This window comes from Mustela nivalis (assembly GCF_964662115.1).
Source record: "Mustela nivalis genome assembly, chromosome: 19".
Taxonomy (NCBI): domain Eukaryota; kingdom Metazoa; phylum Chordata; class Mammalia; order Carnivora; family Mustelidae; genus Mustela; species Mustela nivalis.
The window spans coordinates 36,514,748-36,528,562 of NC_139038.1; the positions used below are offsets into that span (position 1 = coordinate 36,514,748).

Below are 13,815 nucleotides of genomic sequence, written 5' to 3' on the forward strand. Positions count from 1 at the left end.
GGGGTTTGGAGGTGAGAGGTCACTTGGAGTCCCTACCTGGCTTCACTGACTCCTTATGGAGACCCTAGACTTGAATGGGTAGCTGTGGGTGTACTGGGAGCCCTTGCTCCGTGGAAGGCAGCCCAGATGGGCCGGCGGAAGTTTAACCATGTGCAGGTTGATAAGATATTGGGGGAGGGGTTGAAACAGGTAAAAAGCTGCAGACGAGGGAAAGGTATGGGGAAAGCGAGGCCTGGTGGCTGAGGGCCTTGGCCAGGTCAGGTCTATGCAGTGTGTCCCCAGGGACCAGTAGGGGCCAGCAGCGGGCCTGGCCAGGGCCTGAGCCCATATGCAAGTCAGGCAAAGGGTTAAAAACCAGCGCTGCGGTAAAGACACCCCCACAACCAGAGAACAGGCAGTGTCCTTGACCTTTCCACAGAAGCCAGACCTACTGACTCACAACCAGAAAATTAGGTCCAGCTCCCCGAGAAGGAATCTGATGTAGATGAGCGAGGCTTGCAGTGGGCCTGCTGCACAGCGGGCAGACAGACGCTGCCTTCCAGAAGCCCTGCTCGGCCTCGTGAGAGGTACTCAGCTCAAGAAAACAGCGTGCTGAGCCCCAGAGCAGTGGAAAGCCACATGGCTCCCATGCCTTGCTGTGCTGTGTTGAGCCCTCCCCTACCTGTCCGCTTCCTGTGGCTGGCCTGGCCACGGTTGCTCCACAGGGCAGTCACAGCCCAGCTCGAGAAGGGTCCAGGCAAGGGGGTCCCCGGGGGCCTGCACAACCCCCAGGAGGCCCGTGCCCTTGCAGGCAGTAAGCCTCAGGCTGCCTCTGAGTTGGGAAGGGGTTAGGCCCTGCCTGGCTGGCTGTCACGAGTCTGGGTGGACAGCGAGCTCCAGAATGAGAACCACCGTGAGAGACGGTGCCCCAAACATATACACCCAAGAGAGTCAGGACGAAGGTCTCTCGGCCTCTCACGGAGTAGCTGGCAGAGGGAGCCCATGGGCCAGCCCTGGATGGCCACAGGCCCTCTGTGTGAGGTGGAGGCCAAAGTTGCAGAGGAGGGTTCCCAAGACCCCCAGGGAGCAGGCTGTTTCCTCCTGAGCTCAGGATCCCCCTCCCTGAGCTGCGGAGCGGGGAGCAGAGCGGGCCTCCTGGCCTCACTCAAGTGACAGATACCTACCAGGCCCCTGTGGCTTCCAACATCCTGTGGGCGGCCTGGTTTCAGACGCCTTCGGTGCACCTCCCAGCCGCGGCTACAGTGTGTGCTCTGACGGCCGGCGGCCTCAGCAGGCTTCTCGAGGGCAGCCCCCATGCGTCTCCCCCACCCCCCGGCACCGGCAAGCTGCTGGGGCCCCTGAAGGCACTGCTGGGAGGGAGGCAGGGAGGGGGACCCAGAAGGGTATCTCTGCACAGAGAACTTCTGATCTACCCCTGCAGTCCCCTCTGCTCCCTTCTCCGCCATCACCTGAGCACAGCCCTGGAGAACAGGCTGAGAGAAGCTCGTGGCCCCTCCTACCGCCCTTTATCCCCCAACCGCCGCATCGCCTGAACCCACTACCCTCCTGCTCTACAACCATCAATGGCTCCCAGTTGGCCTGCTTAGTTAGGCAAACTGAGCCACCCAACCCTGGGCTCCCACCTTGTCTCCGTGGCTCCACATTAAGGGGCTTGACTCCTGTCACCGGGGGATGTCCTGTACTTTTCCTCTATCTCCTCTGTACTATTCCTCGTGCTTCTGTTGTTCCCTTCCCCCTTCACGCCCACGTGCTGAGGCCCACCTCCGGGGCCTGAAGGAACTGCCACACTCTGCTGTTTCAGGGTACAGCTGGCCTGCCTTTGGGAAGACACTGTGGGGTACAGCTGGGGTGCAGGTGCCTGCTGGGTGCACAGGAGATGAGACAGGATGACGAGGGCCATGGCCACAGCACAGCGTGCCAGCCTGGAAGTGAGAGGGCTCTGCTCCAGACACAGTGGCCAGCTTCCTGCTGTGTGGCCTTGGACAAGTCACTGAACGTCCCTGCAGCCAGTCTCATTTCCCTCCGGCCCCACAAAAACCAAGGTCTGCTGGTGCTGAGACTGTTTTCCTCTGTGGCCTTGGTTGGACCTCTGCTGAGCATGACGTCTGCAAGGGTCCTCAAATCGAGATCCTAGCAGCACCCCTGCCTCTCTGACTTACAGGCAGCGACAGGGCCAATCCGGGCAGCCGCGGCTCACTGATTCGTCTGAGAGGCTGTTGGCTTTTGAAATCAGACAGGAAGGAGGGTTGAGGTGGAGCCCGGCACAGGAAGAGGTGAGGAGCCCCAGCTGGCGTGACAGCCGGTGGGCTCGGGGGACTGCAAGAGCCGGGGGGCCGCAACCCCCCTGCCCTGCACGGGCAGCGCCTCCCCGTCCCTTCCCGCAAGACCTGGCTCCTGACTTGCATAGATCCTGAGGGCTCGAGGCTTGGCCAGCGGGCCACAAAGAATCCCGGGACACCCCCCGACCCTGCCACCACGCCACTGCCTCCGCCCACTGGAGCAGGGCTGAGCGTGGGAGCACTGGGATGGAGCAGCCCCAGCCCCCCAGTCTCAGCCTCCCTAGGACAATGAGGCCCAGGAGGTAAGTCAAGCCCGGGCTGCCTCAGCACGGGATGGGGAGGAAGAAGAGACCGCAAGAAGGACCGTGACTTTTAGGGCCTGAGCTGCTCTAGGGGGCAGTGGCTGGTGGCGCGGAGAACATGTCCCCATGGGTGCTGGCAGCTGCTGAGCAGGACTAGTTCTCCGTGGGGAATAAACAAACATGTGCCCAAGGGCGGCCCTCAATGGGCCGAGGGGACACAGCCCAGCTGCCCGGGACTAATGATGGGCTAGGAGGAGCAGGAAGTAGCCAGCAAGGGCTGCAGGCAGGCAGAAGGGAGGTCGAGCCGGGCAGCGCAGGGGCGAAACCTGGCATCTGCAGACCTGGGCTCCATTCCTGGCTTCCCCTTCCGCCTGTAAGATGGGGGTGATGATGCCAGACTTGTCTCAGGGTCCCGAGCGCCAAGGGTGGATGGTGCAGGTGGGCTGGGGTCCTGTTGGGTGGGCAGCCCCAAGGGCTCTCTCCCAGTCACTCCTTCGGACGGAGACGAGGCATGTCACTCTGAGAGAGATGGCAACCACACAGGCCTTCTCAGAAGGTGCCGCTGAGCTGGGCTGGTGCGGCTGCTGGGCATGGGGGCCGCGGCCGAGCTTCTGGGCTCCCAAGCTCCTCTGGGTCTCCTCAATGGGGGCCACAGGCTTTCCCCAAGCTGGGGTCTCACTCTTGGCCACCCTAGGCCACCCTGAGGCTGGCTCCCAGGTGGGGTGCCGGCTGGCCGGACCTCCTCTGTCCCAGGGGCACAGCAGTCTCACGAGGGTCGTGTCCTGCAGCAAAGGCACCTCTTCCTTCACTCTCTGGGAAAGGCTGTTTGGTTTCAAGTGGTCCACAGCCATGGTGCTGGGCTACCTCAAGGGCGCTGAGAACTGCGCTCTTGGACCTTGGGAGGCGGCGTGGGGGCAGGGAGTCGGGAGAGAGAAGCATCCCCGCGCCCGTGGCCTGAGGGAAGGGCAGGCCAGGCAGGAGGTCAGCTCTGTGGGGTTTACAGCCATGGAGTCCAGGCGGGCGGAAGGAGGCTGGCTGTCGTGCACAGGCCACAGACGGCTAAGACTAAGGCCCCAGGAAGGGGAGCACAGGACAAGACAGGACCTGCTGAGAGAGCTGATGAGTCAGCGCTCAGGGATGTCTCAGGGATGAGACAGAAGCTCAGCTGTAGAGCCTGAGGGACAGGGTCTGAGTGACAGCGAAACCAGCGAGCACAGGTCCTCCGCTGTGTCCCACCCCACGGACGAGGCTCTGGAGGATGTGTGGGCAAGGGGAAGCCGGGCTCTGGGGGAAGGGCGTCCGTCTGGGCTGGCCCCGCCCAGCACAGCTCAGACCTTCTCATACTGACCGACTTCTGGCCTTCAGATCCCGCAAGGCCCCCCGAGGCCCACCTGCCCTCCATCTTCCCCACCTTGAGGCTGGCGGGGCCTCTTTCCACTCTCACTAGAGGATGACTACACTGGGCAGGACCTGTCTGACTGTCCCTGGTGGCCAAGTGGCCCCTGGGTCACGCTCCACTCAGAGGCCTGGGGTGAGTTCCACCCTGCAGGGCAGCATCTGGGCTGCACACAGGGCCTGCTGCCACGAGTGGCCAGGTAGCTGTCCCGGGAAGGAGCTCTCTCGTCAGCCTCTGATGCTGGCCTTGGATTTTAAAGTATAAGTACACCCCATGGAATACTTGGGATATACTTATACTGAAAGAACCATTGTTTATCTGAAAGTGAAATTTTAGTAGGCGTCCTGTATCTTAATTTGCTAAATCTGACCCTTTCCCCTGAGGTCGGCAGGGCTTAAGAAAGAGCAGTGTCTGATTCAGAGGAAGTGCTGGTTTCCAACACAGAGAGCCTGATGGGACTGCAAGGTGGGGGCGGGGGGAACTCACCCCTCCCACCTTCCCAGCACACTCGGTCCTGTCTCCTCTCCCCTAACTCTTGCCTGCTGTGGTCCCTCCTCTGTCACTTGCCCAGCCTCTCTGATCTAGCGGTTCTCAATTCTGCCAGCTCCTTACAATCATCTGGGTAGCTTTAAACTACACATGTGTTGAGGTCCTACCTCACACCAAAGACACCTCTAGGTGGTTGGGCTAAGCAGTGGCTTTTTAAAAATAGTGCTGCGTGGAAGAGCTGTCTGATTAGGCCATTCCTCCTCTGAGTACATACACCCCAAGGGCTGAAAGCAGGGACTTGAACAGGTATTTGCACACCCGTGTCCACAGCAGCATTTACTCACAAGAGAAAAAAGGTAGAAACAACCCAAATGTCTGTTGAGGGATGAGTGAACACAAAATGTGGTCTGTCCATAAGATGGAATATTACTTAGTCTTAAAAAGGAATGAAATGTTGATACGTGTTAAAACAAGGATCAACCTGGAAAACAGTATCTTCAGTGAAAGAGGCCAGACACAGGACAGACACCATATGACTTCACTTTGGTGAGGTCCCTAGAGAAGTCAGCTTCACAGTGACAGAAAGCAGAAGGGTGGGTGTCAGGGGCTGGGAGGAAGGAAATGGCCAGCTAGTGCTTCACAGGGGCAGAGTTCCCATTCAGGGGATGAAAAAGTCGAGAGGTAGATAGTGGTGATGGTCTCACAGCATTGAAAATGCACTTAGTACCACTGAATCGTACACTTAGAGAAATGGTTACAATGGCAGTTTTTATGCTGTGCCTATTTTAATAAATTACATTTAAAAACTGCTCTAGAGGGGCACCTGTGTGGCTCAGTGGGTTAAGCCGCTGCCTTCGGCTCAGGTCATGATCTCAGGGTCCTGGGATTGAGTCCCGCGTCAGGCTCTCTGCTCAGCAGGGAGCCTGCTTCTCTCTCTCTCTCTCTCTCTCTCTCTGCCTGCCTCTCTGCCTACTTGTGATCTCTCTCTGTCAAATAAATAAATAAAATCTTTAAAAAAAAAAAAACTGCTCTAGACACTGTCCTGCCAGAGCGGAAAAGCACTGAGCCTTGTCCCCTCATATGGCCACCACCCCTGCCCCCAGCGGCAGAAGTCTGTCACCCATGGGGGCCTCTGGACAACCAGTTTCAGAAGGCCACGTCCAGCTCCAGGCTGTTGACCATCACTGACGCCAACAGCCGGACAGACGCCCTAGTGTCCTGGCCTCGTGGGCTAAGGGGCCACAGGAACATTGCTTCCTTTGGGTTTAGGCACATTTGCATTTGTAGAAAACGGTGAGCATCACTGGATTTGATTTGAGCTATAACTTACAGATAGTAAAGAGAACTCCACGCGTTCTTACACGTGTACATGCCTGCGTGTCTGTCCCAAGCAGATCCACGTGTGGAGGTTTCCAGTGCCCCAGAACTCCCCTGCCCATTCAGAGCCACCCCCGAGGGCATCCACTGCTCTGCCTCTGCCTGACTTCAGGCATCGCAGAGTGTGGTCTCATTCCTCTCACTCCACACGTCTGCGAGAGTCGGCCACACAGCTGAGTGTGTCAGTCCTTCGTGTTCTGTCACTACTAGGCAGGACCTGACTGTATGAATGTACCAAAAAAGAAAAAAAAAAAAAAAAAGGAAACCCTTCTATTGTTGATGGATATTGGTTGTTTCCACTTTTTTTTTTTTTAAAGATTTTTATTTATTTATTTGAGAGAGAGACAGTGAGAGAGAACATGAGCGAGGAGAAGGTCAGAGGGAGAAGCAGACTCCCCATGCAGCTGGGAGCCTGATATGGGACTCGATCCTGGGACTCCAGGATCATGACCTGAGCCGAAGGCAGTCGTCCAACCAACTGAGCCACCCAGGCGCCCTGTTTCCACTTTTTTGAACACTATGAATAAAGCTGCTAGAATAATCTGACACACTGTGTTGATGGATATAAACACTTATTTCTGTTGGACATACACACACCCAGGCAGGGAATTGCTGGATCACAAAAAACAGGCATAATTAGTCTTATCACCACCAAACATTTTTCCAAAGTGATCTCAGTTTCCATTTCTCTGATGACTGAGGATATATATAGATAGATCTGTATATATATCTCTCTCTATATCTCTCTCTATATATATATCTCTATATATGTATATCTCTCTATATATCTATATAGAGATATATAGATATCTCTATATAGATATATAGATTTATATATTATATATATAATATATATATTATATATCTATATATATATATATTTTACTATTTTAAACATTTTCTTTCTAAGAAGGGGGGAAGGGCAGAGGTGAGAGAGAGAAAATCTTAAGCAGGCTCCCTGCCAAGCAAAGAGCTGGACGCAGGACTTGATCTCATGACCCTGAGACCATGACCTGAGCCCAAATCAAGAGTCTGATGCTTAACCAACTGAGTCACCCAGGCGCCTCTCTAATGACTAAGGATATTATCTTTTGTGATACATATTCAATTTTTTGGCTCAATTTTAACTGGGCTGTCTCACTGATTTTTAAATGTATCAGAGACATCCCCTAGTCAGCAGTCTGCTTTCTCACCCTTTTAAAACTGTCTTCTGTTGAACAGATATCCCTAATTTTAATGAATCCTAATATGTCGCTCTTTCCTTTAATGGTTAGTGCTTTTGTGTGCTCTGTCTAGTCCTTACCTAGCTCAAGTTCCTTAAAGCATTCTGTAGTTTTTTTCTTTTTTCTTTTTTTAAAGATTTTATTTATATATTTGACAGAGAGATCACAAGTAGTCAGAGAGGCAGGCAGAAGAGAGAGGAAGAAGCAGGCTCCCTGCTGAGCAGAAAGCCCGATGCGGGGCTCAATCCCAGGACCCTGAGATCATGACCTGAGCCGAAGGCAGAGGCTTTAACCCACTGAGCCACCCAGGCGCCCCTCTGTAGTTTTTTCTAAAGGCTTGGCTGTCTTACACACACATTTACATCTATGATCCAGCTTGAATTAATTTTTGTGCATGATGGGAGGGAGGGGGTCAAGGTCCATTTTCCTATAAGACTATCTCATTGGAGCAGCACAATTTTTTTTTAAAGATTTTATTTATTTATCAGAGAGAGAGAGCGAGCACAGGCAGACAGAGGCAGAGGGAGAAGCAGGCTCCCCGCCGAACAAGGAGCCTGATGCGGGACTCAATCCCAGGACGCTGGGATCATGACCTGAGCCGAAGGCAGCTGCTTACCCAACTGAGCCACCCAGGCGTCCCGGAGCAGCACAATTTAATACAAAGGCCATCCTTTCTCCGCTGAACTACAGCGGAGCGCTTGTTTCACATCTGGTGACCATACACGTGTGGGTCTCTCTCTGGACGCTCTACTGGTATTTGTCTGCCTTTGTGGCAATACCCACATCCCTAGATTAGCTTTGATATTGTGTAGTGTAAGTTTTCTAGCTTTGTTCTGCTTTTTCAAAATAATTTTGGCTAGTCCAGAGTCTTTTGCTTTACATACATACATATCTGAGAATCAGCTAGCTAACATCTACCCTCCCTTCCTCATCAAAAAATCTTGCTGGAATTTTGATTAGAAAGTTGTAGGTGCCTGGGTGGTTCAGTGGGTAAAGCCTTTGCCTTTGGCTTGGGTCATGATCCCAGGTTCCAGAGAGGCAGGCAGAGAGAGACGGAGAAGCGGGGAGCCTGCTTCTCTGTCTCTCTCTGCCTGCCTCTCTGCCTACTTGTGATCTCTATCTGTCAAATAAATAAATTTTTTTTAAAGATTTTATTTATTTATTTGAGAGACAGACAGTGAGAGAGAACATGAGCGAGGAGAAGGTCAGAGGGAGAAGCAGACCCCGTGGAGCTGGGAGCCCGATGCGGGACTCGATCCGGGGACTCCAGGATCATGACCTGAGCCGAAGGCAGTCGTCCAACCAACTGAGCCACCCAGGCGCCCCAATAAATAAATTTTTTAAAAAATCTTTTAAAAAAAGGAATTTGTTCAATTTATAGGTCAATTTGGGAAGAGATAACATTTTAACAATATTAAGTCTTCTAACCCATGAATATGTTAAATCCCTCCGTTAGGTCTTCTTTAATTTCTTTTAGTATCTTTTGTAGTTTTCAGTGTGGAGGTCTTGCAAATTGTTTGCTAAATTTATTCTTAGAAATTTGCTTTTTAAATATTTCAAGATTTTACTTTCAATTTCATTATTGCTAGCAAGAAGAAATATATATGACATTTTTATGTATTGATCTTGTGTTCAGAAACTTTGCTAAGTTCATGTGTTAGTTCTAATCAATTGTAGATTCTTTTGGATTCTTAGTGTATATAATCATGTCAACTGGGAATAGTTAGTGGCAGGTTTTTTTTTCCTTGTCCTATCCCGATACCTTTCATAGTCTCATTTTCCCTAAGGCACTAACATCTAATTAAAAAATGAAAACAAAACAAAACATCAACCAGAAAAGGTTCCTCCTAGGGACTAAATGTGAGACATATACTTAACTTGCTTTTATATTATTTAAATGTTTTTAATGAGCATTATTACTTTCATAATTCTGTAAGCAATCTATTTAAATGAGGTGGGGAAGCAATAAATGTTACCAAAATCTAAGCAGTTGAAATTTACAAAACAGGGGCACCTGGCTGGCTCAGTTGGTAGTGCATGCAATTCTTTTTTTTTTTTTTTTTTTTTTAAGATTTTATTTATTTGACAGACAGAGATCACAAGTAGGCAGACAGGTAGGCAGAGAGAGAGGAAGGGAAGCAGGCTCCTGCTAAGCAGAGAGCCTGATGTGGGGCTTGATCCCAGGATCGTGACCTGAGCTGAAGGCAGAGGCTTTAACCCACTGAGCCACCCAAGCACCACTGCATGCAACTCTTGATCACAGGACCGTGAGTTCAAGGCTCACACTGGGCGCAGAGCCTACTTGAAAAAAGAAAAGAAGAGAAGAGAAGGGAAGGGAAGGGAAGAAAAGAGAAATGAAAAAAAGAAAAGAAGAAAAAAGAGAAGAAAAGAAAAGAAAAAAATTCAAAAAATAAAAAACAATTTCTTAATCACACTGTCCTATAGTTCCAGCTTTTCTATATATATGGCCAGACAAAAATGGGATCTGATTACCACAACCTCCCCCCAAAGGTATCCTATCATAATTCTCCACATCTTAATTTTTTTCCATATAAAAATACATTATCAAATATCCTGGAAGCTCAATAAATTCCAGGTATGATGAACTCAAAGAGGCCCAAACTAAGACACATTATAACCAAACTTTCAAAAGACAAAGACAAAAAGAAAACATTGAAACAAGCAAGACGGAGGAAACTCACATAAAAGAACCTCAGTAAGATTATTAGCAGACTTTACAGGGAAAAAAAAAATTGGTTCACAAGCCAGTATTACCGCAACTTTGGTTTATAACTCCAAATTCTGTTTCTGCATAATTTAAGAAACTAAAGAAGGGGCGCGTGGCTGACTCAGTTGGTAGAACATGTGACTCTTGATCTCACACTTGTGAGTTCAAGCCCCACACTGGGTGTACAGATTACTTAGAAATGTTTTAAAATTAAAGAAAAGAGACTAGAGAATTTTAAAAAATCATTAATTTACGTTTGGAGGGCACACTGTATAATGATGCAACACTGTGACGTTGACAACCAGAAAGGTCAGATGGAATGACAGAGGAGCAGGGTTTTTATATACTGCGAAGTCAGGCTGGTACAAATTCAAATTAGTTGTAATTTCAGGATGTTAAATACAATCCCATGGTAACCACAAAGAAAATAGCTATAATATAGATACAAAAGAAAATAGGATAGAAATTTAAACATCTCACTACAAAAAATCAACAGGACCCAAAACTATATGGTGAGGAACTCTTCAATAAAGCAAGAAGGAATATTCAATGGAAAACAGTCTCTCCTACAAATAATGTTGGGAAACTGGACAGCCACACGCAGAAGAATGAAACCGGACCACTTACATGCACCATACACAAACAGAAACTCAAAATGGATGAAAGACCTAAGTATGAGACAGGAAACCATCAAAATCCTAGGGGAAAACACAGGCAGAAACCTCTTTAACCTCAGTCGTAGCAACTTCTTACTGGACAATCACCACAGGCAAGGGAAACAAAAGCAAAAAAATGAGCTATTGCAACTTGATCAAGATAAAAGCTTCTGGGGGGCGCCTGGGTGGCTCAGTGGGTTAAGCCTCTGCCTTCGGCACAGGTCATGATCTCAGGGTCCTGGGATTGAGTCCCACATCAGGCTCTCTGCTTGGCAAGGAGCCTGCTTCCTCCTCCCTCTCTCTCTGCCTGCCTCTCTGCCTACTTGTGATTTCTCTCTGTCAAATAAACAAATAAAATTAAAAAAAAAAAAAGAAGATGTGGTCTATATGTACAATGGACTATTATTACTTGGCCATCAAAAAGAATGAAATCTTGCCATTTGCAATGATGCAAATTATGCTAAGTGAAATAACTCAGAGAAAGACAAATACCATACGATTTCACTCATACGTGGAATTTAAGAAACAAAATAGATGAGCATATGGAAGGGTGGGGACAAACTGTAAGAGACTTAGCAATAGCAAACTGAGGGTTGATGGAGGGAGTGGATGGTGAATGGGCATTAAGGAGGGCACTTGTTTTTTTGTTTTTCTTTTTCCTTTTTAAGATTTTTATTTATTTGGCAGAGGGAGAGAGAGATTACAAGCAGGCAGAGAGCGGGGGGGAAGCAGGCTCCCCACCGAGCAGAGAGCCTGATGCGGGGCTCGATCCCAGGACCCCAAGATCATGACCCAGGCCGAAGGCAGAGACTCAACCCACCGAGCCACCCAGGCACCCCGTGTTTCTTTTTAAAGGTTTTATTTATTTATTTGACAGAGAGAAAGAGAGCACAAGCAGGGGGAGTGGCAGGCAGAGAGATAAGAAGAAGCATGCTCCCCACGGAGCAGGGAGCCCGATGTGGGACCCAGGATCATGACCTGAATCAAAGGCTTAACCAGCTGAGCCATGTAGGCACCCCCTTCCTAACTCATTCTATGAGGTCCGGTCTACCAAAGCCAAAGACATTACAAGAAAAGAAAACTATGGACAAATATTCCTTAATAACACAAATGCAAAAATCCTCAACAAAAATAAATTTCAGGAACTTAATCAATTTAATCATTTAGTAAAGTCAGGAATGGGGCACCTGCGTGGCTCAGTGGGTTAAAGCCTCGGCCTTCTGCTCAGGTTGTGATCTCAGGGTCCTGGGATCGAGCCCCACATTGGGCTCTCTGCTCAGCAGTGAGCCTGCTTCCCTTCCTCTCTCTCTACCTGCCTCTATACCTACTTGTGATCTCTGTCAAATAAATAAAATCTTTAAAAAAAAAAAAGTCAGGAATGTATTCCCAGAATGCAATGATTTAACATAGGAAAATTGATCAATGTAATGTACATCAACAGAATAAAGAAACCACATGATCATCTCAACTGATGCAGAAAAAGCATTTGACAAAATTGAATATCCTTTCTTTTTTTGTCCTTAAAGATTTTATTTATTTAGGGGCGCCTGGGTGGCTCAGTGGGTTGAGCCGCTGCCTTCAGCTCAGGTCATGATCTCAGGGTCCTGGGATTGAGTCCCACACCGGGCTCTCGGCTCAGCAGGGAGCCTGCTTCCCTCTCTCTCTCCTTGCCTGCCTCTCCGACTACTTGTGATTTCTGTCAAATAAATAAATAAAATCTTAAAAAAAAAAAGATTTTATTTATTTATTTGAGAGTGAGAAAGAGAGAGCACAGGCCAGGTAGAGGGAGAAGCAGACTCCCTGCTGAGCAACAAATCCAATGCAGGGCTCTATCCCAGGACCCCAGGATCATGACCTGAGCCAAAAGCAGACATTCAACCAACACAGCCACTTGGGTGCCCCTAAATATCATTTTATAATAAAAACACTCAACAGGGGGTACCTGACTGATTCAGTCAGAAGAGCATGTGACTTGATCTCAGGGTCATGAGTTTGAGCCTCACATTGGGTGTAGAGATTACTTAAATAAATAAACTTTAAGAAGTTTCCGAAAAGTAGCAGAGTACAAGTCAACACACAAATAGAAATTGTATTTTCATATGTAAACAATGAACAATCTGAAAAGGAAATTACAAAACAACTCCATTCAAAATAGCATCAAAAATAATAAAATGCTTAGGAATTAACTTAATCAAGGAGGTAAATGATTTGCACAATGAAAATGACAAACTGCTGCTGAAAGAAATTAAAGAAGAAAATAAATGGAAACACATCCCATGTTCATGGATTGGAAGACTTACTATTATTGAAATATCCATACTACCCAAAGCTGTCTACAGATCCAATGCAATTATATTAAAATCTTAAAATTTTCTACAGAAATAGAAAAACTCATCCTAAAATTCATATGGAATCTTAAGGGATGCCAAATAGCCAAAAAAAAGTCTTGAAAAAGAACAAAACTAGAAGACACATACTTCTTAATTTCAAAATCAGTACAAAGCTACAATAATCAAGACATTATGGTATTGGCATAGCGACAGACATACAAATGAACAGAACTGAATAGAGAGCCCAGAAAGACATCCTCACTTATATGGTAAAAAGATTTCTGACAATGAGGAAAGGACAGTCTTTTCCACAGATCGTACTGTGAAAATTGGACAGCCACATGCAAAAGCATGAAGTTGGACCCTTACCTATCTTACCTAATACCATATACAAAAATAAGCTCCAAAGGATCAAGGACCTAAATGTAAGACCTAAGTAATAAAATTTTTAGAAGAAAACACAAAGCTTCATGACATGGGATCTGGTGATGATTTCTTAGATGTGACACTGAAGTTACAGCTATATATAGGTAACAAAAGAGAAAATAGACAAATTGAGCTTCATGAGAATTGGACACTTTGGTGCATCAAAAGATACTACCCACAGAATAAAAGGGAACCTACAGGATGGGAGAAAATATTTACAAATCATATATCTAATAAGAGATTAATATCCAGAATATACAGAGATCTCTTACAACTCAACAGCAACAACAAAAACCGGACGTAAAAATGGGCAAAGGATTTCAATAGAATATTTCCCCAAAGAAGATATGCAACTAGGCATTAAGCACATGAAAGGATGCTCAACATCACTCATCACTAGTGAAACAAATCCAAGACGATAATGAGATACCACCTCGCATGCATTAGGACGGCGACTCTCAAAAACACAAGGAACAACAAGCCTTGGTGAGAAAGCGGAAAAACTGGGACCCTTATGCACTTTTGGTGGGACTGTAAAATGGTAAAGCCACAGTGGAAAAGAGTTTGGCAGGTCCTCAAAAATTAAAAAAAAAAAAAAAAAAAACTACC

The 13,815-nt window shown here is 47.9% G+C and overlaps 1 protein-coding gene across 22 annotated transcripts in view; it reads left to right on the top strand.

Moving 5' to 3' along the window:
• Positions 1–1,867: 1,867 nt before the first annotated feature.
• The window catches only part of NLRC3 (NLR family CARD domain containing 3), a 112,660-nt gene continuing 100,712 nt past the window's right edge, over positions 1,868–13,815 (top strand). For 11 of the 22 annotated variants that reach the window (XM_082713295.1, XM_082713291.1, XM_082713283.1 and 8 more), the window contains exon 1: positions 2,141–2,581. The gene's annotated coding sequence lies outside the window, so the exon portion shown is untranslated. Of the gene's footprint in view, positions 2,582–13,815 lie in introns of all 22 variants that reach the window. The other 11 variants (XM_082713297.1, XM_082713288.1, XM_082713292.1 and 8 more) reach the window with 6 other exon arrangements.